Below are 25,779 nucleotides of genomic sequence, written 5' to 3' on the forward strand. Positions count from 1 at the left end.
ACACAGGTGACCATGGGATACCATATGACAATGCTAATAGGACTGTCTCTTATGAGTTCTATCATCTCACTCTAATCAGTTCATAAGTTTAGGTGTGTGTGTGTGTGTGTCTGTCTGTCTGTCTGTCTGTGTGTGTGGTGATGGTGGTGGGAAGATGGTGTATAGCAGCAAAAAATTCACAAAAGAGAAGTCATTCATCTGGGATTGGGCATTAAGAAAGCCAGAGACACCTCAGTTGCATGAATAAGTGGCTCAATCACCTGTCATTGACCATTGTTTGATGTACCACTCTCTCAGTTCACACTGGGTTCTTTTTTTTTTTTTTAAGATTTTATTTATTTGTTCATGAGAGACACACAGAGAGAGAGACAGAGACACAGGCAGAGGGAGAAGCAGGCTCCATGCAAGGAGCCTGATGTGGGACTTGATCCCGGGACTCCAGGATCATGCTCTGGGCCGAAGGCAGACACCCAACCACTGAGCCACCGAGGTGTCCCTCACACTGGGTTTCTTAAGATCAATTGATGGGGAAAGAAAATGTCCAACCTTGTTTCAGGACTGGGTTGGCTTGGTATATGGATGTGAGCTGAAAATGAACTACTGATGCATTATACCCCCATTCAGGCATGGCCTTGAAAGACAGTGATGAAGAGAAGGCCTCCCAATGTGCAGATCTTCAGGTGGTGCACCTGAGCATCCACTTTATGTGGGAAGAGATATAGCCCAAGTCAAGAATATGTATGGACTCATGCCATGGGGAATGAGTAGGCTGGTTGTTCAGAAACCTGGAAGAAGAAAGATCTAAAGACAACAAAGAACTCTGATGTGGAGGCATGCAGGTAGACTGTGGGAGTGAGAACAAAGTGTCAACATCACCAGAAACAATCCATCACAGAACAGGCCCTAAACTAAATAAAGAACATGATGTGGTTACCTGATATCAGTCAGACTAACTCTCGATCCACACCTGGCACTAGCACTGTGGACTTATGATCAGGGAAGCCACAGTAGCAGAGATGGAAGCTCAATTCACTAAAGGCATTGCCAGTGCCAACTCTATAACCTGACAAATATACAACCAAAGCCCAAGCTGAGCCCATCTTTCAAGGAAGTCAGCTGACCAGCTTGGTGACAATTTGATTTATTTTGATCAAAACTGATATATTTTGGTTACAGGTATGCCTTTCTTGCATATAGTCTCAGACAACAGACTTCACAAAGGCTTTCAGAATATTTTCTCTATAGTCACAGCTTCTGATTTGATAGAACGATAGGGCAGCTTTTTGGTAAGTGGAAAGCTGAGAGATAGCATGGAGAAGCTAGCCTACAGAAATGTGACATCACCCTACAGAATATAGTATACCCCCTAAATCAATAATCATGATATGACACTGTGTTCCCAGTCAGTAGTACACACTGGCCCAGGAATGAAGGGGCTATGCTGTGCTCTGCTCCTCATGACCCGTTGGGAAAAATTTGTGTATCCTAGCTTTATAACTCTGGGATCTAAGATTGCTTTTCAGAAGAGGAACCCTCTTGCAGGGAACATAGCTGGATTGCCATTAAATTTTTTTTAAATTTTTAAAATTTTAATTCTAGGATAGTTAATATATAGTCTTAGATTAGTTTCAGGTGTACAGTATAGTAACTCAATAATTCTGTATAGTACGCAGTGATCATCATGATAAGTGTACTCTTTAATCCTCATCACACATTTCACCTGTCCCCCTACCTACCACCCCTCTAGTAACCATAAGTTTATTCTCTATAGTTAAAGCTGTTTCTTGGTTTGTGTCTCTCCCTTTTTTTCCCCTTTGTTCATTTGGTTTGTTTTTTGAATTGTGCATATGACTGAAATCATATGGTATTTGTCTTCCTTTGACTGATTGCACATAGCATTATACTCTTTAGCTCCATCCTTGTTTGCAAATGGCAAGATTTCATTCTTTTAAATTGCTCAAAAATATTCCATTGTGTGTGTGTGTGTGTATATATATACACACACACACACAATGGAATATTGTGTGTGGAATATATATATGGAATATATATTGAAATATATATATGTGGAATATATAATGGAATATATATATACACACTACACACACACACACAACTTATTTATCCATTCATCTATAGGTGAACACTTTGGCTGATTCCATAATCTGGCTATTGTAAATAATTTTACAATAACATAGGAGTGCCTATATCCTTTCAAATTAGTACTTTTGTATTCTTTGAGTAAATAACCAGTAGTGTGATTACTGGATCATAGGGTAGTTCTATTTTTAATTTTTTGAGGAACCTCTATACTATTTTCCATAGGGATTACACCAGTTTGCATTCTCACCAGCAGTAGACAAGTGTTCCTTTTTCTTCATGTCCTTGCCAACACTCGTTTCTTGTGTTTTTTTATGTAGCCATTCTGATAGATGTGTGTTGATATCTCACTGTAGTTTGATTTGCATTTCCCTGATGATCACTGATGGTGAACATCTTTTCATGTGTCTTTTGGCCATCTCTATGTCTTCTTTGGAAAATGTCTATTCATGTTTCTGCCCATTTTTTATTTTTATTTTTATTTTTTTTTCTGCCCATTTTTAAATCAGGTTATTCATTCTTTGAGTGTTGAGTTGTATCTGTTTTTGATACTAATCCTTTATTGAATATGTCATTTGCAAATATCTTCTCCTATTTAGTAGGTTGTCTTTTAGTTTTGTTAATTGTTTCCTTCAATGTGCAGAAGCTATTTGTTTATTTATTTATTTATTTATTTATTTATTTATTTATTTATTTAATTTTTTTTTAAAGTAAGCTATACTCAACATGGGGCTTGAATTCACTACCCTGAGATCAAGAGTCACATACTCTACTAACTGAGCCAGCCGGACACTCTAGAAATGTTTTATTTTGATGTAGTCCCAACGAATCCAAGCATATCATTAAAGAAAGCCAAATTATGATAAGAGAGGAGAGCAAGGGAAGAAAGGAGCAGAGAAATACAAAAAATAAGCATAAAACACATTTAAAAAGGCAAATGAATACATAGCTGTCAATAATTACTTTAAATGTAAATGGACTAAACATTCCAATCAAAAACATAGGGTCATAGAATGGTTAAAAAAGCAAGACTTATCTACATCTTACCTACAAGAGACTCATTTCATTTTATAGACACATGCAGATTAAAAGTGAAGAGATGCAGAAACATTTTTCATACAAATGAATGTGAAAAGAAAGCCAGGGTAGCAATACTTATATTGGACAAAATAGACTTTAAAACAAGACCGTAACAAGAGACAAAGAAGAACCAAATACTGAAAGCAGTTAATAACAAACATAAAGGAAACAATAGTAATACAATAATAGTAGGAGACTCTAACACCCACTTATATCAATGGGCAGATCAACCAAACAAAATCAACAAGGAAACAGTGGCTTTAAATGACACATTGGACCAGATGGATTTAACAGATATATTCAGAACATTCCATCTTAAAAGAGCAGAATAACACATTCTTCTTAAGTGCACATGGAACATCCTCCAGAATAGATCTCATTAGGCCACAAGTCTCAACAAATTCTAAAAGATCAAAGTGATTCCATGCATCTTTTCTGAGCACCATACTGTGAATCTAGAAGCACCACAAGAAAAAAAAAATCTAGATTCCCATTAAATTTTAACGAATGGCTGCAACCCAGTTACTCTGAGCTCCTCATGGCAGAGACTCATTAGAAGGAAAGGAGTCACTATTGCAGTTGTGGTAATTGACTCTGACGGGATGAGTAGGCAACTGTTACTGGATGGGAGCAGAAAAGAAATTATTTCAGGGCATTTCTGAGCCTGAGAGGAATCCTAATGGGTAGTAGAGGGTGAGGAAGGAGATGATGAATATAGCTCAATAGATGTTGTGCTGAACTGCCTAGATTCAGGTGCCCATTCTTCCAAGTTGCTGACTATTGTATACCAGTAGTTCACAGTTGAATCTCTCCCAGGTACTTACTTTGAAGAAAACTCTCACTGATGGGTCTGCCCCATTTCACAGGAGACTACCCGAATCCAGTGGCTGGTGGAGCAGTGGTGCAAATTCCCAGACCCCACAAACAACTCCAAAGCTTCCTCCTTTCCTACTTTTTCACTCATGCCTAGGTGTTTCACTCCAATACATTCCTGCACTCATAGGTCTTCTCAGCATCTGTTTCCTGAATTAGCTTACCTGAGGCATTATTGCTGCTGATTTAAAGCTTTCTCAAAACTCTCTAAAAATATAGAAGTAAAATAAACTTCTCAAAAGCAGGATTTTTATAACAATTGTAGGGTCTGACCAACGTATAGCAATTTTAAGTGCATAATTTAAGAGCACAATTTAATAAGTTTTGACATGCATACACCCATGAAACCATGATAAAAACATGTTGAATGCATCACCCCAAAAGATTCCTTGCATCCCTTTGTAATTCTTTCCCACTGCTTCACTACCTCTGCCCTCCCCAAACAACCACTGAACTGCAGACTGTCACTATGTATTAGTTTATATTTCCTAAAATTTTATGTAAATTGAATCACACAGTATGAAATCTTTTTTTTTGTCTTGCTTCTTTCATTTAGCATAATTAATATGAGATGCATCCCATGTTGTTGCACATATCAATAAATGTATTTCTTTTTTATCACTAAGTACCCTATTGCATTGATGATAGTTTCTCTTTTTATCCACTGATGAATAATTGGGTTGTTTCTAGTATTGGGTTATTACAAATACCACTGCTGTGAACAGTTATGTAGAAGTCTTCTGTATGGACATATGTTTTCATTTCTCTTGGGTAATAATGACCGGATTGGCTGGGCCATGTAGGAGGTATATGTTTAGTTTTTTAAAAATTTATTTATTTATTTTAAAGAGAAAGAGAGAGAGAGATGGGGAGGAGCAGAGGGGGAGGAAGAGAATCTCAAGCAGACTCCACACTGAGCATAGAGCCTAACTGGGGGCTTGATCTCACCATTCATGGGATCATGACTTGAACCAAAATCATGAGCCAGGCACTTAACTGACTGAGTCACCCAGGCACCCTGGTACATGTTTAATATTTAAGAACATGTCATGTCAAACTATTTTCCCACTGTGCCATTTTTCATTTATACTAGTGATAACTGTGAGTTCCAGGTCCCTTACCTCCTCACTAACGCTTGACATGGTCAGTCTTTTTCATTTAAACCATTTCAACAGATATTAAGTGATATTTTAGTGTGGTTTTAATCTGCACATCCCCAATAATAATGTTAATATTTTCTCATACTTATTTGCCATCCCTATTTATCCTCATTATTTCTGGATTCCAGATTTGTGAATTCACCTAGTAGCTAAATACAGAGAGAGGCAGAGATATGAGCAGAGGGAGAAGCAGGCTCCCTGCAGGGAACCCCATGAGGGACTTGATCCCAGGACCCTGGGGATCATGAGCTGAGCTGAAGGCAGATGCTCAATCACTGAGTCACCCAGGTGCCCTGAGTTTTTGAAAAGTTTTGATGTTCTAGATAAAGACTGTCAGATATATGCTTTACAAATACTTTCCCACAGTCCGCAATATGTCTTTTCATTCTCTTAACAGTGCCTTTGGAAAGGCAAGAAATTTTAACTTTGATGAAGCACAATTTATCTATTTGTTCTTTTATTGATTGGGATTTTGGTGTTGTATATAATAAATCTTTGTAGCCTTAGGTTTGTATTTTATGGCTTAGGTTTTATATTTAGGCCTATTCTTAATTTTGACTTAAATTTTATATTTGGTGGAGTGTATTCATTCAAGTTTATTTATTTTTGGCATATAGATATCCATTTTTTTTCCTAGCACTATATGTTGGAAAGGCTGTCCTTATGTACTATATTGTCTTTGAAATTTTTTTTTTTTTTTGCCTTTGCACTTTTGTCCAGAGCATTTGTCCATATATACGTAGTTTATCACTGGATTATCTATTTTATTCATTGTTCTGTTTGTCTTGGGAGCAATACCACACTGTCATGATTAATGTAACTTTAGAGTAATTCTTAAATCAGGTTAGTGTTGGTCCTTTATCTTAGTTTTCCTCTTTCACAATTGCACTGGCTATCCTAGATCTTTCCATTTCCATATAATTTTAGAATCAACTTATTAAATTATACAATAGCTAGATAACTGGAATTTTGATTGGGATTGTATTGAATCTATAGATAAATTTGAGGAGAATTAATATTTTAACAATATTGAGTTTTTCAAATCATGAATGTCATAAGTCTCTTCTACCTCAGGAGTATTTTGCCATTTTTTGTATGTAAGTTTTTTTACATATTTTCTGAGATTGATTGCTAGTATTTTACAATTTAGTGCTAAGTAACTGTTTTTAAAGCAATATCTAATTATTTCTTTGAAAACAATTATTATTTTCAAAGATAATATTTCCAAACATATTTTTTCAAAAAAATATATTACCTTACACAGGTAAGGTAAATAAATAGAATAAGACAAAAATATTCAAAACTTGAAAATGTTATGTGAATGTTTATACAGTAATAACTCCTGGACACTTAAAGTATTTTTAGCCACTTCATTTATTTTTCTTAAAATAATCTTCATTTGAATCCAGTCATTTTAATTATGATACATTCTCAAGATTGGCTCTAAAGATGGGAACATTTACACTAAAAGTTTTGTTGCCCAACTTACCACTAAAAGTATTTTAAACACTAATTTTTATCAATTGTCAATTTTAAAATGTGGTTTTCTTTGGAATTAAGAAAGCATATTAGTAGCCTAAAGGCATAGGTTTTTGGAATCAGACCAATCTGAATTTGAATTTCGCTTTTATCACTTATCACAAGTTTGAAATTTGTGAGTTTTGATTTCTGAGCTTGAGTTTCTTTGTCTATAAAACACGCTTGGCATACTATCTTTATTTAATTTTTTTCGATAGTTATGAAACAGTTTAATATCTGCATTATATCCTTACTACCTTTACTTCCAGTGTAGGGTAGATGCTCTGTACTAATATGGTATCTATACTCCTATAGCATTTACTATACTATATATTGTTAAGCTTTTCTTGTCTTTATTTGACACAAGAGAATTGATTCATCTATAAGGAGACTGTTTTCTCCCTCCTCTGTTTCCTTCCAAGAGGACACTCACTTGCTGACACATTCCTGGCTTCTCTCTGCCCTTTTTCTAAACTCAAGATACTGAGCTCAATTTCTACCGTGTTCCTCTTAGAGAGGTTAATGTCCTTTGAGAGCATATACCCTTTTCTGCTCTTCCAGGAAATAGCATTACACGTGTGAAGGCCCAGTCCAGAGCTCTGTGATCAGATTGTTACATCTGTCTAGTTCGAGGGTTCAGTATAAGAGGACCTATTTGCCTCTCACATTAAGCTATATCATTCAACCTTGGTTTTGTTAAAAAATAATAAGAAAATAAGAAAAGGAATGGAGTCATATAGGCAGCCATTTTGTTTCTTGCACAAGCATTTGGTTTTCTTTTAGAAACACAGATGCACAATTATAACATTAGCTTAATTTACATTAAGGGAGAAATCTATCCTTTTAATCTTCAAAATCTTAAAAAAAGAATAATAGTTTCATTTTTTATTCCATTTTATTATGGAATGAAAGGTCAAGTTTGAAGTGCCTGTCAGGCTCAACTGGTAGAATTTAATGCTTTACCTTTACTCTAGCTAAATGTTTGTTAAAAACACAGGGGAGTTTAGGTGGGAAAAAAAAATTATGTCTTTATATGTTTACATGCAACACTACAGGAATAATTGAAGAATATTAGGTTTCCTTCTGGCCACAGACTCAGTGGTTTTGGGTCTATTATTTCCTGAATCATTTTAGGATGGGCCTAGCTTAGACACTCATTTCCAAAGGATATAGAAAACTGAGGCATTTACCTGTATGATTTAGTCCAAAATTCCATCAGACTATGGAAATAAATATTGTATGACCTGAATAACTTGTATAATAGATACAATTATCCCTTTGCCAAGGATAATTTTAAGTAGTCATGAGCACTTGAAGACCATGGCTATGTTTTCAGAAAATCCCATTTACGCTGTTAGGGTTGAGCTAATATTTTTACTAACTAGCCTTTTAATTATGTACATTATTTGCTAAGGCAGCTGATATAATTAATTGGGCTAGGTCTAGTCTGTTTAATTTGATCATATAGACAAATGAAACCAATATTTGTTGATACAGTTGATATGGTTATCTAACTGATCAAATTAGCAAGGCAGCAATTACCTACCACAATTTGACCTGCACAAATATAACCCTAGTCTGGTGTACATTGGGAGCTACCAGTAATGTGCTTGCATTACAATAATGTGGATGTTCACTCTGGGCTCAGCATTTCAAATAAATTACTGTCTTTAGCAGCCAAGGAAAAGCATATTTACATTTCTGTATGAGGGTCCATTGGGTCATATGATTCAATGGATCATTTTCTTTGGTTGTTTACCTTTTGATTGCTTTGGGATTTGGTAATTTAGGCTAATTGATGCATCAGGTGTAACATATTTGAAGAGAGGGTCATATCAAGGTCAATGATAATTACCATGAAACAGTTGTTTCTGAATAAGCACTGAGAAAATTAGAAAGGGAGTATGTAGATCTAATTATGGTATATTAAGAACATAATAGTTGATCTCTGTCACAATGGTGATTTTTTTTTCCCTTTTTGTTCTTGGTAAATACCTAGAATGGAATAACGGGAGTACAATAATGGAATGTATACCATTTAAAAAAATTCTTGGGGCACCTGGGTGGCTCAGTGGTTGAGCATCTGCCTTTGGTTCAGGTTGTCATCCTGGGGTTTTGGGATCAAGTTCCACATCAGGCTCCTCACAGGAAGCTTCTCCCTCTGCCTGAATCTCTGCCTATGTCTCTGGCTCTGTCTCTGTGTCTCTCATGAATAAATAAATACAATCTTTAAAAAAATAAATGATCAAGAACTGGATTCTTAATAGGTGAAGTACATGGTGTCTTACTGCATCATACTGATAAAGGGCTATGAGAATTTATTTACTCATTTGTTTAACAAATTTATTTAGTGATGTCTCAGGCAGCTTGAAGCACTGGGGATTTGGAGATGGGCAATTAACAGAACTCTCTTCTTTTATTGCTCACACAGTTGAGTAAATATCACAAAGGGTAGACTTTGGGCCTCTTGTTCGTCAGTGTCTGGCTCATCTAGCATCATTCCTGTAACATTGCAGGCTTTCACTTAATTTGTTAAATAAATTGTGAGATTCAGATGAGTCAATTTCTAACTTTTTTTCATTTTCTTTTTCCATTTCTCTTTTTGTAATGTGGGAAGAAGGATGAGTTGAGATCAGGCAAGAAAATATCAAGCTGAAATGGAAATTATTTGGACAAGATTGGAACCATGATCAGTTTTGTTTTGTTTTTTTCTTTCGGCCCAGAGATCTAAAGTGTATTTCACTTCAACAGGCAAAGTCTCAACGCTACTGTTCTAGCCAAATCTAGTCTTATATTTGAAATACATTGTCTTTCCCTATAACTTGATAACTCGGGCAGATGATATTTTTTTATTAAATATAGTATTTCACTCAATACTATAGTATTAAAGTATTAAATCACAGTATTTCACAAAAACATGGAATGAATATAACCTTTATAGGTATATTTTAGGGTTAGGATGGGCGCTTGCATGGTATTACATCCAGGAAGAGCATGGATTCTGGAAATTTTAAATAGTTCAATATTACTGAAGAGTAGGAGTGAGGAGGTAATAGAGTATAATGGTTAAGATCCTTCCTCTGCTATTTATTAGTTGCATGATTTTGGGAAAATGTGAGGAAACTTACATCTCAATTTTATCACCTAAAAATGGGAACAATGACAATATTATGAAACAACTGTGAGCATTAAATGGAATTACAAATATATTAGATGCTTCGAAGAGCCCTGGAAACAGTTGATCAATAAGTGTTAGTCTTATTAAATTCACATTTTCTTTCACTCCAAGGCTTAACACATGTTTCTCTTGTGCAGATTGGAATACTCGACATCTTTGCTCTGCCAGCCCCACTTCTACTCATTGTTCAGATTTCTGCTAAAAGTTTCTTCTAAGAAGCTTTCTCCAAATATGGACTTCATTATTTTTCTTCCTAGGAGTTCCCATAGTAACTTGTATTTTTGTCAATAATTGCCCTTCTTACATTTTTATTACTTGTTTAATTTTACAGCATCCCTCATTTGACTAAAAACTTCAAGAAGATATAGATCACATCTGTCTTGTTCTCTATTGCATGCCACACTTAATAAATACTTGCTGCATGAATAAGTGGGATTTTGCATCTTATTAGGGATTTTGCCATGGAAAGATACTGAACCATTTTAACCTCAGGAATAGCATGATCATTTCTACGTTTTAGAAATACCCTGGCAGCATTATGGATGAGAATATGACCTGTGAAATCTGGTAGTCATGGAAACAAGTTAAAATATTTTTAATAATCCAGATTGAGGTATCTAATGGTGACCCTTAAACCTCTAGTTTAGGAATAAAAAAGGGGGGATAATTGTAATATCATAACCAAAGCTATAAGAAGAGAGTGAAGAGTTTTGGTAAGAGGATGTCTTATATTAAGCTCTCCAAAGGAGACTCTGAGTAAGGCACTTCGGTGCTAGTGGTTTATTGAGGAAGTGTTGCCAGAGAAGACCACTAAGGAAGTGGGGGAAACAGTTCAGGAGTGGGGAAGAAAGCCTAGCAATGCTGCCATCTCAGGTGATGTCCCTGTAGGGCGTTACTGGAATACTATGCCTCAGGGATATCCTAATCTGAGGCAAGGCAGCTAGGCTTTTATACACCTGTGTTCGCTATTATTGATAAACAGTTATACAGGTGATGAGGCTGGTAATCCCCCAGGCAGGTCAGACTCTTTGCACCTGTAAGCAGAGTGGCTCAAGGGCCCACGAGGTCGTGCTAAAGGAGAGCCACAGGTGCTAGCCATTAAAAGCCTGCTTTTGTGTGGTGATATACAAACCTTGAAAGGGAATTGGGAAGAATTGAGGAGAAATCTGGTAAAGCACTGACATTTGCAGTAGAGGATAAAATGTTCATTTTGAAGAGGCCATGGGAAATTCAAGTTGATATATCTAGTAGGTAGGTAGATTGTTGTGACGTTTAGGAGGGTGAAGAAATATGAGTTATCATCAAGGATGAGGTTCATAAGGAAGGTGTGAAGATGAGAAAAAAACCAAAAGAAGCAATTATGCAACTGATATTCAAGGAATGCTCACAGTGGGTGGAACCTACTAAGGAGAACACTATAAAAGCCCTGAGGGCAGAGAAGAAAAACCTGGAGAAGGCCCTGGTTTCATGGTCAAGAAGGAAAGAAGTGCTATGAAGGAGGTGGTGCTTCTCAAAGTTTGAACAAAGTCAGTAGAGAATATTGTCTGTTGGATTTAGCTATAAAGGTAGGTTTTTGAAGTAAGTGGGAATAGATTTGGGAGCATTCTGGGGAGAAAAACTTGGTTTCAGAATGAATGATGATATATTTGCCTTTCAGAAAACTTGGCTACAATTGGAAGGTTAGAGATGAGGCTATAGGGAGGGGAATATATATACTCAGGAGAAGCCACGATTTAAATGAGAGAAACTAGAACATTTTACCACTAGTGTAAGGAGTCAGCATGGAGGGAAAAAATAAAGATGAAAGCTGAGGACTGGTACAGCCAGGTGATTGAACAGTTAAGAGGGCTTGGCTTTGGGAGCACTGGTGAGGAGACGGGCCCTGAGTAGGGGAAAGGTCATTTCCCCTGAAACAGGGGAGGAAGGATAGGAATGGACAAGAAAGATAATTATTGTCTGATGCTCTGTTTTCTTCAGGAAGCCAGAAATAAGGTTTTCCAGTTGGGTACACAAATTGGCTTACATATAAAACCAAATATTGTCTGCTTGCTGCTGAGAGGTTGGAATACAGATTATTACAGTTAACATTAAAATTTTGAGGAAATCTAATTAGTTTTTGAAATCAAAGTAGTTTGATAGTATTACTATTTTCTCAAAATAGGCCGTGCTCCTTAAACTGCATTTTTATGAGAACTATAGTGTAGATCTTCACTCAACACTTGTCTTTGAACCTAATTACTCATAGGAGAGCTCAACTAGCAAAATTTGGCCAGAAACAGTTGATCTGTGGAGTGAGTGGATTTTTTTTTTTTAAGATTTATTTACTCATGAGAGACTACAGAGAGAGAGGGGGGCAGAGACACAGGCAGAGGGAGAAGCAGGCTCCATGCAGGGAGCCCAATGCGGGACTCGATCCCGGGTCTCCAGGATCATACCCCGAGCTGAAGGCAGGAACTAAACCACTGAGCCACCCAGGGATCCCCCAGGATTTTTGTTTGTCACTTTACAGTTTAACTTTGAACAACTCAGACTTTAAGGGCACTGGCTGCCACCCCACCCCATAAAATCGAAAATCTATGTATAACTTTTGACCGCCCCCCCAAAACTTACCTACTAATATCCTACTCTTAACCTGAAGCAAGAGGTTGTTATCAATATTGATAACCTAGTTGATGAATGCATATTTTGTATGTTTTTGTATAATATACTGTATTCTTATAATAAAGAAGCTAGAGAAAATGTTAAGAAAATCACAAAGAAGGAAAGATGGAAAAACCCTTAAATAAACTGGTGGTTACCAGAGGGCAGATGATGGGGGAATGGGTTAACTAAAGGGAATAAGAATACAACTATCTTGAGCCCTGAGTAATGTGTGCAATTGTTGAATCATCATTTTACACCTGAAACTAATATAACAATTATGCTTCAAAAAAAATCCCAAGAGAAAACACATTTACAGTGTTGTATTTATCAAGAAAAATCCATGTATAGATAGACCCAAGCAGTTTGACCTCATGTGTTCAAAGGTCAGTTGTAATTTGGAGGTGATGTTAATCACTTATTTCATGCCGCTTTTTATGTCTGCAAATTAGCTCCATTTGGTCTTGAAATTAATAGTCAAATGAGTTTGAGGCAGGATTTCAATGAGGATACAGAGGCAAAGGCTGATCAATTAGAATTGAGGGGCACCTGGGTGGTGCAATCAGTTAAATGCCTGACTTGGTTTCTGCTCAGGTCCTAATCTCAGAGTCGTGACATCGAGCCCTGTGTCCCGCTCTGCACTCAACGTGGAGTCTGCTTGGGACTCTCTCTTGCTCTTTCCCCTCTTTCTCCTCCCTTCTCTAAAATAACTCTTTAAAAAAAAAAAAAAAAAAAAACTGAAACCAATCCTCAGAAAATGAGGGGAGGAATAGGATGGATTTAGAGAAATGATCAATAATCATCCTGATGGCTCCTTAAGGGAGAGCCTTAAGTTTGTAGCCTAGGGAAGAACATATAATCGGAAACAAAGTGAGAAAAGATTATATATTGTATGCAAGAACTGAAAGGCGCTATATACACACTCCATAGTCATATATTATTTTGCAGATGAAAAAATACTATCTAGTACTCCTAAACACTCAACAAATATTTGTGGAAGGAATGAATAAGTGAGTGAAAGAAAAAAAAAACAAAACAAAACTGAGTCTCAAAGAGTGAAGTCATTTTCCTGAAGTTAGGGAACTGGTTTTTGGCAGAAGAATATGAAACCTTATTTTTCTGATGCCTAGGCCAATTGCCTTTCCATTAAATTAGGAATTGTTTCAAGGGATAATTATGGAGGAAAATAAAAATTACAAATTGAAAAGGAGCCAGTGCAGTAAACCACAAAAGAAATAAACTGCATTATCAGGAGTTTATAATGCAGTACTAATGAATTAGCCAGAAACATCCTGGACTGAATCCACAGAGTTTGAGATGCTTGGACCCCTGATGTTCCACTCTTGCCAATCTTACCGGTTACACTAAGAATGCACTTTTTAGAGCAAGGCAGATCTTACCCTCCCCCTCCTCCTTCCATTTTATGGCTGTAGATTCTCGGTGCAATGAAGATTGAGTGTTTTCCTCAAGGCAGCTGAGCTAATTAATGTCAAAGGTTGAATTTAAACCTGGGTTCATAGCTGAGTTTGAAATGATTCCTTCCAAGATTTCATCTTGTAAGATAACAAACAAAACCTATTTTTCATCTCTACCTTCTTCATCTCCTCTTAACCTGTTTGAGCTACAATGAAACACAAGAAGGGAATAAAGGAAGACTTTGTCTCTTATTGGAAAGAAATGATTTAATGACCATTGAAACTTAAAATGAGTTTTTATGGATCATTTTAAAAAAGTAAAACCAAAGTTACTTCATAACCAGACGGAACTATTTGTATGGGTTTGTGTGTCTTTTCCTCTGCTTTCTCTGTGCCTCATTTATTCCCTCTTGAGGTGCTAACTTCACAAAAACCTACTTATCCTACCCATCTCTGAGTACATCTAGAACTGAACAGCGATGGATTGTTACTCATTGTCATTCCTTCACAAATTTCTTAAAACTTCTAAGCAGTAACTGTGCTAATGCTGTGACGCAAAGATAAAAGTTGGCAAAGTTCCTGTTCTCCAAGAATTCATATTATAAATTTAGCCAAACAATAATGGAGAAAATGGAAAAATACTGTGAGCACCATGAACAAAACTTACGTCCTTCCAATGTGTGAGAAATGGCTGCAAATAGTTTATTTCCGGAAAAGGTGTGAAGCCAGTGAATGTGTCAGTCAAGTTTATGTGGTGATTCTCAAAGGTATGAAGCCACAACTCAAGGCTAAAGGGAACAGTTTGTTCTGCTCTGTGGTCATCTTTGTGGTTGAAGGAAGGACCTTTCAGGAAGATGAACCGGCCATTTCTGAAGGATAAGTGGACAAGGAGGAGGCGACTTGGTGAATTCCTGTCTGAGAATTAAATGTTAGGAGAAGGGGCACCTGAGTGGCTCAGTCAAGTGTTTGCCTTTGGCTCAAGTCCTGGTCCCAGGGTCCTGGATTGAGCCCCGTGTTGGGCTTTCTGCTCAGCAGAGAGCCCGCTTCTTTCTCTGCTGCTCTCCCTGCTTGTGTTCTCTCTGTCAAATAAAATTTTAAAAAAGAAGAAATCTAGAGAAGTTTCTAGTTGCCATTTGGCAACTAGAGTAGGAGTCAGGTGCTTGGGGCTATTTAACTTGACCATTTCCCATGTATGTTAAATTCTCCAAATCCATTTTCTTTTACCAAGGAGAATTAAGAACCAAAAAAAAGGACTAAGATGGTAAGGAAAAAAATGGGCTTAATTGGTAGACGTCCTAGTCTTTAACCAGTCATGAAGTAGATGTTACAGCAGCAACTTTAGTCCTTAGAAACAGAGGGGGCGCCCAGGTGGCTTATTAAGTTGTGTCCGACTCTTGGTTTCAGCTCAGGTTGTGATCTCAGGGTCATGATCTTGAGCCCCAAGTTGGGCTCAGTGCTCAGGGGAAGTCTGCTTGAAATTTTCTCTCCCCTATCTCCCTGGATCACATGTTCTGTGTAAATCTTAAAAAAAAAAAAAAAAAAAAAAATCTCCAGTGTCTGGACCTGAAAACTAACTCAAGGCTAGAGTCTAACATGAGATAAGCCCTAGAAGTTTACTCATGTCAAATGTCTCCCAGACCAAGTTTAGCTCAGCAGCTAGAAGTGTTACAGCTTCAAGGCCTGTCGATGCGAAGTAAGATGTGTACAAAGATGGTGTAGGTTGGCACAAAGATTATCAACCCAATTGCAGACTGAGTGCCTAAATCATCATTTTCTTTTTCTTTCTTTTCTTTTTTTTTTTTTTTTTTTTTTTTTTTTATTCATGAGAGAGACAGAGAGGCAGAGACACAGGCAGAGGAAGAAGCAGGCTCCATGCAGGGAGCCCCATGTGGGACTTGATCCGGGTCCCCAGGACCAGGCCCTGGTCTGAAGGCGGTGCTAAACTGCTGAGCCACCCGGGCTGCCCTAAATTTTCAAGGGCACGTTGTGAATTTGTCTCATCTGAGCTTTTCCTGGTAGACGTATGATAGTAGGTAACTGTAAGCAGTGCTCATACATTCAAGACAGAAAAAGGAAGTCCTCTTAGAGACATGGCATCAGTTAGAGTCCAGAGTTGGTGATGGCTGGCAGATTGTAGTGCAAATTAGTGATAGACTGGAGATGCCATGTGATCCACGGTGAGACTGGGATGGGGGCTACAACTTAGTGGGCATCCAGTACTGCAATTACACCCCTGAAGAGGACAAGATTCTACACCAAAAAGGAGCAAAACAAATTCTAAACAGCACTTATGGGATGTTACGGGTTCTTAATATACCTTCAAATTTGTTTAGTTGGACTCTAATTAGTTGGGAGCTATGCCAATTCTATTCTATAGCTGTTGCTCATCAGGGCTGTTTTTCAGCTGTGGCTAAGAAAAACAAGGACAATTGGAGATTTTTCACAACGCCTTAGAGATCATTATTGTTACTACAAGTGTTCAGATAAAGAAATCGAGCCTCAATGTGAGTAACTTGCCTAGGTGACAGAAGATTCAAATTCAGGTCTTTATAAATAGAAAATCCCTTCTCTTCTCCTGAGAGTGTACTTCACTTGCTTATAAAACCACTATTGGCAACTTTCCTTTAGAAAGAAGCCTCCCAAAATCTAGGCCTCGTTTGTCCTGCAAAAGATCTTATATCCCCAGTTACTTCCACCTATGGAATCTTTACTTCTAATCTTTTTTTTTTTTTTTTTTTTTTTTAACCCAGTGAGAGAGAAGGAAGTTAATTACCCCCTTTTGTGCCTCCTCAAAACTCCATTTGTGTCCACTTCTCATTCGTCTAAACCATTGCACCTGTGAATCATTCTGTTCAAATACTTGCACTGTTCCCATCTAGAATCCATCTCTAAGATTTTAAAAAGCTCTATTGAAGCATAATTGACCTACAGCACATAGCACGCATTTAAAGTGTGCAACTTGATAGGTTTTGACCTGTTACATATAATGTGAAACCATCACCACAATCAAGACAATATAACCTCACACTGAAATTTCATTATGCCTGTTTTACTGCCTTCCTCCCCACCCCACCCTCACTCTGATGCTCCTACCTCTCTCTGTAGGAAGCCCCTGAGTTGCTTCCTATCGCTACACATTTTTTTTTATTTCCTAGAATTTTGTATAAATGGAATCATTTAGGGTGTGCCTTGTTTGGTTTCCTTAACTCAGCATGATGTTGAGTTCTATCTATACCTTTGCATGTACCAGTTCTTTCCATTTTATTGCTGAGTAGTGTTCCATTGTTGGAAATACTGTTGATCTGCTCACCTGTTGAGGAATATTTTGGTTATTTTCACTTATTAGGTATTAGAAAAGCTGCTACAGGTACTCCTATACAAATCTTTGTATGAACATCTACTTTAGTATGTCGTGGGTAAATGCTTAATAGTGAAACGGCAGGAAAAAAGGAGTCATGTTGAACTTAAGAATCTACCAAACTGTTGTCTAGAGTCGTTGTACCATTTTTACTTTCTACAGGCAAAGTATAAGAGTTTGTTTCTTCACATTATGACCAACACTTGATATGTTTGGGGTTTTAAATCTTAGCCATGCTATGAGATCCGTAGGAATAGCTTATTGTGGTTTTAATTTGCATTTTCCTGATGACTAAGGATTTGAGCATATTTTATCTTTTTAAAGATTTTATTTATTCATGAGAGACACGGGGGGTGGGGGTGCGCAGAGACACAGGCAGAGGGAGAAGCAGGCTCCATGTAGGGAGCCTGATGTGGGACTGGATCCCAGACCTTCAGGATCACGCCCTGGGCCGAAGGTGGTGCTAAACCGCTGAGCCACCTGGGCTGTCCGTAGTTGAGCATATTTTAATGTGCTCATTTGCCATCCTTAGATTTTCCTTGAAATGCTTATTCAAATCTTCTACCTAATCTTATTGAATTGTATTTTTAATGTTGAATTTTAAGAGTTCCTTATATTTTCTGGGTACTAGTTTCTAATCAGATAGGCCTGTAAATATTTTCCCCAGCCTGTGGTTTATCTTTTCATTCTTTTAATAATGTTTGGGGCAGCTGTTCTAAATTTTGTAAAGTCCTACTTAAAAACTTTTATTGATCACATTTTGGTATCCTAGACCAAAGGTCATAGAGGGTTGTTGTTTTTTTAAGGTTATATTGATGAGCTTTATACTTAACATTTTACAATTAGGTCAATGATGTACTTTGAATTTTTGTGACTCACACAAAGCATAGATAAACTATTTTTTTTTTAAGATAAACTTTTTAAATGTACCATTATCCAATTATTTTGGTAGCATTTGTAGAAAAGACTATATTTTTTCCCACTAACATGCCATTGCACCTTTGTCAAAGATCAATTTTCCATATATATGTGGGGCTATTTCTAGACTGACCTTTTTTTGTTCCATTGGTCTATTGATCTGTCTTAAAACCAATATCACACTGTCTTCATTAATATAGCTTTATAATACATTCTGGAATCAGATAGCATTAATCTTATAGCCTACAGATTTTTCAAAAGTTTTGGCTGTTCCAGGTACTTTGCATTTCTATGTACATTCAAGATCATTTTGCTATCTATAATTCCCATTGAGATTCTGACTGGAATTCTATCTCAGCTTTAGACAGAATTGGGAGAATTGACATCTTAACCATATTAAGCAGATCTTTCCATTTATTTCAGTCTTTTAATTTCTCTCAGCAAGATTTTTAGTTTTCTATGTATCTTCTACATTTCCTGATTTCTTTCCAAGCATTTCAGTTTTTGATGCTACTATAAATAGTAGTTTTAAAATTCAAACTAATTGCTCATTGCTAACATACAGAAATACAATTGATTTTTGTATGCTTTTTCTGCAGACTTGCTAAACTCTTTAGCTCTCATAGCTGTGTGTGTGTGTGAGCGCGCGTGTGTATTGTCCACATAGACTATCATCTCTGCAAATACCTAATTTTACTACTGCTTCAGAAATCTGGATATTTTAATTTTTCCCCCTTAGTCTGTGGTTAGAAATGCCAATAAAATGTGAAATAGAAGTGATGAGAGCACTATTCTGGTGTTTTCAACCTTAGGGGATAAGCATTCAGTTTCTCACCATTAAGTAGGATATTAGGTGTAAGTTTTTCATTGATGCTCTTTATCAGATAGAGGAAGTTTACTTCTATTACTATTTTGCTGAGTTACTTTCTATTATGGGTGGATGTTAGACTCTTTTCAAATATTTTTTTGTACCTTAGATTATATGATTTTTATTAGTTGATTCATACTGTGAATTAAATGGACTGGTTTTAAAATGCTAAACTCCCCTTAAAATCCTGGGGTAAACAAAGTTATCCTGGTTTTGCATATACTACATGTAAAATACATTATAGTTGTATTTATCTCTCTAAATATATACGTATAATTACGTTGTACATGTAAGTACGTCATATACACACCTACATGCATGGTTGGCAAATGGCAGCGATGAGGTGGCCAGAAACCAGGTCTTAGTGGGCCTTGTATATCATCCTGAGGTAAGTGTTATTCTCCTGAAAATTGTTAGTTTTTAAACAATATCTTAGCATATAATCTACATTTTAGGAATGTGCCCCTATAAAGAATACAAAAAATTGGGCTGAATTGACAGAAGGACTAATCTGGAGATTTTTAGAGAAGTCTTAGGAAGTGATGATGAGGGTATAAATGTACATGACCGTGTACTTTAAATTGCTCTAATATTTTAAAATTGCTAGTCTACTTCCCCATCCTCAAGTTGACTGTAAATCCCTTGAAGATTTATTCCAACTCACTATTTTTATACCTCCCAGTGTCTACGAAAGGGCTTGGTGCACTTGTGCCCAATAAATACTTCCATTATATTTACACAGAGCATCAGTTAGATACAACTCGATCCTTCCCTCTCCACACACACACAAAATTGTCAACGCTTTAACTTGGGTAAAGTTTGCTAATAGCCATTTCCAGACATGAGTTTCTTTTAACTTCTTTCAAACTAACTAGAAGTGAGTCATTTTTATTTTCAGCTAGAGAATAAGAAAGAACCCACGAGATTGTTAATTAGCCAAATCACCCTTCATCTGAAAACAGCAAAAGATTTTTAAGCCAATTAAAAAAAGAATCACCAAACTGTGCTCTGGCAGATTGTGGCAGTTGGGACCTTGGTCTGGGTTGACAGGAGATTTGTTTTTCAGTTTCTGTCCCGACATTTCAACAGCACACAATCCTTGTTACAAAACATCCGTACGTAATTCCTATGCAAGCCCGTGGAATTATATATGCCACTATGTCCCCGAGGGGAAAATGTTGCTAGATACCTTACCATGTAGGTTTCTTCCAAAGGGAATTTCATGAATTTCTGTTGCTTAAGCTCTCTACACAGAAATGACACTGCAATTCTGTTGTGAACAAGAAAGTAACATTAATAAATTCCGAACTGAGAAGATCACATATATTTTGAATATACATTACGTAGATTCAAATAGTACATTTCTCTATGGTGACCACTTCGATTTTGTCTTAATGCATTATCTATGTCTAAACTTTATTTTGACATTTGTGGTCTGCCACGTGACCAGTACTGTGCTAAGTACTGGGTATATAAAGATATTGATCATGTCTTAGTTTCTTAATATAGACAGGTTCATAAATATTTGATTTTGATATGCTTTGGGTTGTGATACAGATATGCATTGTATACTTTTTTGTTGTTGTTGGAACGCAGGGAAGTTGACCACTGTCATCAGTATTAATGGTTAGCTCGTTGAAAGCATGCTAAAGCGTTAACTAGCTAGAATACTCCTCAACCACTTGGATCTTGGATTTGGCTTCCTCCCACTCTATTAAAGTGGCTCTCTAGATAATGGTAAATTCTTTCATGACAAGCAATAGTAAATTAACTCCTTAATAGCAAACCTGTTTTTATTTTCTTAATTCTAATCTTCAGCTTTTGATACCATTGAACGTCACCTCCTCCTTGATTGGGTTTCACTTACCAGTTTTTTGATCCTTGGCCTGTTTCATCTGTAAAACCATTTTAAAGTGACCAAAAGAGCAGACCCTATCTATGTGCCAGGCACTGTTCCAAGCATTTTACTGATGTTAAGTCACTTAATTTTCTTGACAGCCTCATGAACTTGGTATTTTTCCCATTTTACAGGTGAGTGATTCAAAGCATAAAAAGTTAAACTTAAGGCTATGTTGTTCAAACAAAATTTACTATATATCTACATCAGAACTATTTAAGTTGTAACATGTAAAACTCTGGTAAGAAGTGTTGGATTTTATGTCTCTGGTTTTTCTGTGTCTACTTTATAGTCCTGAATTCTCTTATCTGGTATTCCACATGCTTTAGTACTAGTTTGTTCATTGAGTATAAATAGTCGTGGTTTCTTCTAACGCCTTCTATATTTTTTTCCCTTCGTGAATGTGTCAACTTTTATAACTTTAATCATTGTCTCTCTGGTGATGTACTCCAAATCCTCAACTAAGCCATGTCCTGTTTCCCAAGCTCCACATCTCTTTGGATGCCTTTCAATAGAGTACATCCATTTCTCCAAGCTCTCAAAATTGTCAAAAATTGCTTTCTTCACCAAACCAACTCCTAAACTAGATTTCCACAATGTTCTTGGACTTGTGCAAGCTTCAAATGTTAACTGTCTTTACTGACCCCTTCAGATTTTAATAGTCCTAGGCATTCAGTTGCCAGGTAAAGCTTTTTCCACTCAAGTCCAGTGCCCATGAACACTGGCATGGCCACTGCAATAGCTTACTCTTCTTGTCCCTGCAATGAGGCCTACTTGTAGATGCCAGATAACTCTTTGTAAGGTACACTTTAAAAAAAATTTTATTTGACAGCACACAAGCAGGAGGAGCAACAGGCAGAGGGAGAAGCAGACGCCCATTGAGCAGGAAGCCTGATGTGAGGCTCAATCCAAGGACTCTGGGATCATGACCTGGGTGACCTGGGCCAAAGGCAGAGATTTAACCAACAGAGTCACCCACGTGCCCCTTCTAAATGTGCTTTTCATCATGTGTCTCCAGTGTACACAGACCTTCAATGACTAATAACACAAACCCAACAGACTTAGCATTCCTATTTCCAACTCCTTATATGGCTCATAATTACTTCAGCCTGGATGCCTTCAACTTCCCCTGTCCCCCCAACCTGTCTTTACAGGCTATAATCTACTTATCCTTCAGGGCCCCAGTGAAATTACATTTCCTTCAGGAAAATTCTTCTGTAACTTCTTTGATTTCTTCAGCGAACCTCTGCATCTCTCCAAGATCTTCCCCCGCCCCCCCCCCCACCGTTTTAATGATTTCTAATCTTTTGTATAAGGTTGGAAGTCCTTTGAGAGCAGAGCCTCTGACTCACCTTTGAATATTTGTAGGGCAAAACCTAGGAGTGGGAATATATTTAGTAACTGCTACTAAAACTTTGTAGAATTACTCAAATAGTGAATAAGAACACCTGTGACAGTTTATGGATATGATATTTTGAGATGCATGCCACAGAGTTGGTGAATGCCTTATTCTGTGGAAAAGTACCTCCTTTTCTCTTGCAAGATGGCTGTTTTAAAGCAGAAAAATGAAATGTGTTCCCTGGAGCTGAGTCTTAGATCAGGGCTAGATTTGTGCTGGCATTGGTGTTAAGCTCCAGGGTTAGTATGTTGGTGTTAGTATTGCTTTTGTGTCTCCATCCTGGCTATTTCTTAAATTGAGTGCTTTCTCCAGGACCCCACACTTAAAATGCCATTAAAAATTAATCAGTCACAGTCAAGATTGCATATTATTTAAGACTTAAGATTTCAAAGTTTGATATGTTTAGCTTTTGCTGAAACACCTGTTACTAGATCATCTTCTCTATTTCCCCACATGTATCCATGATACTTCTCATTCAACTGGATAGAAAAAAACAAAAATATCCTCGTATATTTTAGAGTTCTGACTGCTGTATTTTGAAAGGGTGCTAATTGGTATTATAAACGGGGGGTCATCTGTGGGGTTTTTGGTGTAGGGTTATGTGATCAGCAATATTATGTATATGAGTTATTTAACTTAAAAATTGACTATAGGTGCACTTAAGAGGGTTCATGTTTGATGTAGGAGCATTGAAACAGCATGTGGGGTTTTAGTGAATGTTTTTCAGCATTCTTAATATATTAGCTGTTTAAATTCAGTTCCATCATTATCACATTAAACAGCTGGAATGCTGTATAGCAAATAAACCCAAGATTTACTCAGTCTCTGGCTCCAATCTTGCCTCTACTACTTAAACAACTTCATGCAAGCAACCTGTCCCTCAGGTATTTCTCCTGTTAAATGGGGATAACAATGTATATTTTTCCTAGAGTTTTTATAAGGAAATAAAATACCTGGAAAGCACTTATTGCTGAATCTGACATACTTTATCATAAAAGTGATAATTTTGTTCTTTGCTTTTTAAAATGTTCTTATACTATCTTGAATTGTAACTACTAAGTTCATTACTTCTTTTTTTTTTTTTTTATTGAAGAATTAGGATGCCTCGGTGGTTCAGTCAGTTAGGTGTCTGCCTTTAGCTTGGGTCATGGTCCTGGGATCAAGCCCCACATCAGCCTCCCTGCTCAATGGGGAGCCTGATTTACCCTCCCCCTCTGCAGCTCCCCCTATTTGTGCAAATACACTCTTTCTGTTAAATAAACTGAAGTATCATTGACAATGTCACATTAGTGTCAGGTGTACAGCATAGTGATTTAACACTTAAATTCATTATGAAATTACCAGAATAAGCCAAGTTACCATCTGTCACCATACAAAGGTAATACAATATTGACTATATTCCCCATGCCATATATTACACCCCCATGACTTATACCTGGAAGTTTGTATCTCTTGATCTCTTTACCCATTTCACCCCTTGCCCCCATCTCCCTTCTCCTTTGACAAACCTCAATCTGTTTTCCGTATCTGAGTCTGATGCTGTTTTTTTAGATTCCACATAAAAGTGAAATCCTAAAGAATTTTTCGTATTTCACTTAGCGTAATGTCCTCAAAGTCCATCCATGCTATAGCAGATGGTTAGATTTTGTTTTTGTGGCTGAAGAGTATTCCATTGTTCTGTTGACCCTGGCAAAATGCAGAGGTTAGGAGTGTTCTCCCCCACATGCAGTCAAAAGTCCACGTATAATTTTGGACCCCCCCCAAAAAAAAAACAAAAAAAAAAAAATTTAACTGCCAGTAGCCTACTATTGATGGGAAGGCCTTACCAATAACACCTAGTCAAGTAACATATTTTGTATATTATAGACTGTATTAAAGTAAACGACTAAACGAGAATCGTGATAACATATACTTAAATATACACTGTATTTATGGAGAAGACTATTATAGGTAGAACTGCATAGTTCAAACTTTTGTTCAAATTTCAACTGTATATACACATGCACCACATTTTTTTCATTCATTGATCCATCCCTGGGCACAGAAGTTCCTTCCAAATCTTGGCTTTTGTTAGTAACGTGATAAACATAGAGGTGCATATCTTTTTTCAGTTAGTGTTCTCACTCTCTTAGACATATACCCAGAAGTGGAATTGTTGGATCACCTGGTAGCTCTAGTTTTTATTTTTGAAGATGCTCCATACGGTTTTCCATAATGGCTTTAGCCCTTTACATTCCCACTAATCATGCATGGGATTTCCTTTTTTTTTTTTTTTTCCTTATTTTTACCCCCAGCACTTTTTTTTTTTTTTTTTTAAATAGTCATTCTGACAGAGGTGAAGGTGAAGTGGAAGCAGCACTGGGGGACCAGGCCATTCGCTAGCACTTGGCACAGCTCATGGTGTCACTCAAGCAGTGTAGGGGAAGAGTCTGGTCACCCAGAGTGGCCGGCAGTGTCTGCGGGCAGGACAGCTGATTGTCCACCGTATTCAGGTGGGTTGTGATTAATACTTGCGAGTAAGTATCTGATATATCAAGTCTTTATTTCTTCTCACTTCTATCCTAGGACCTGTATGCTATTTTAAAAATATCTCTTACTCTCCCAAACACCCATGGAAACAGTTCATTCTTAATCATTTTTCGAGTTCCATAATGTAGCAAAATACTTGGTTCACAGTAGGTGCTCTATAATGTCTGGTGGATAGATTAAAAATATGCAAGCCTATTAGATATCTGATAGGGGTTGCCATAGGCAAGTGATTAAACTTCAGACATTTAATAATTCGTGTTACCTGATTAGGGCATTTTATTGCTAGTATCTGCTATTGTTTTAGTTAATTCTTTTTTTCCCTGCGAATCACATGCAGAAGTTGTGGTTGGGATAGCTGGCTGTGTTTGGAATAATTAGGATGTTCAGATTGCACGTCTGTGGCTGCGTTTGTAGAACATTGACATTTGTAACTATTTTAACTTAGAGACACTTGACTCACTTCTTTATGGCAGAGTTTTACATATTCTAAGATCTAGTGTTATTTTTACTAGCTGAAATCTCAGATGACAGATACAATGTTAAAGTGAATGGGCTACATTTAAAAAAAAAATTGACATTTTTATCCTCTAGCAGAGGCAGATTTTTATTGGTGTTTGACTGTGGGTTCAATATTATAAGTGGGTAGCCATACTTCTCAATTCAGAATGAAATGTTTTCTCATGAAACAAATTCATGGTCTATATAAGATAACTCAAAAGGATTATTGAGAATTCTTGTAGTTCTTTAAATCTTCATATCAATAATATGTGTGAGATTGGGGCTATCATATTTCCATCTACCTTCATGCACACATGTATATTAAGTGTAACAAAAATAATGTCGAAA

General features: G+C 36.9%; 2 long non-coding RNA genes across 18 annotated transcripts in view; both read left to right on the plus strand.

Moving 5' to 3' along the window:
- LOC144300365 (uncharacterized) overlaps positions 1-10,326 on the plus strand; it is a 97,320-nt gene extending 86,994 nt beyond the window's left edge. For 14 of the 15 annotated variants that reach the window (XR_013366949.1, XR_013366947.1, XR_013366951.1 and 11 more), the window contains one exon: positions 625-938. This is a non-coding gene — a long non-coding RNA (uncharacterized LOC144300365). Of the gene's footprint in view, positions 1-624; positions 939-10,046 lie in introns of those variants that run through there. The other variant, XR_013366940.1, reaches the window with a different exon arrangement.
- Positions 10,327-11,365: 1,039 nt separating this feature from the next.
- LOC144300369 (uncharacterized) overlaps positions 11,366-25,779 on the plus strand; it is a 165,671-nt gene continuing 151,257 nt past the window's right edge. For all 3 annotated transcript variants that reach the window (XR_013366965.1, XR_013366964.1, XR_013366963.1), the window contains exon 1: positions 11,366-11,474. This is a non-coding gene — a long non-coding RNA (uncharacterized LOC144300369). The remainder of the gene's footprint in view (positions 11,475-25,779) is intronic.

This window comes from Canis aureus, chromosome 28 (assembly GCF_053574225.1).
Source record: "Canis aureus isolate CA01 chromosome 28, VMU_Caureus_v.1.0, whole genome shotgun sequence".
In the NCBI taxonomy this organism is placed as follows: domain Eukaryota; kingdom Metazoa; phylum Chordata; class Mammalia; order Carnivora; family Canidae; genus Canis; species Canis aureus.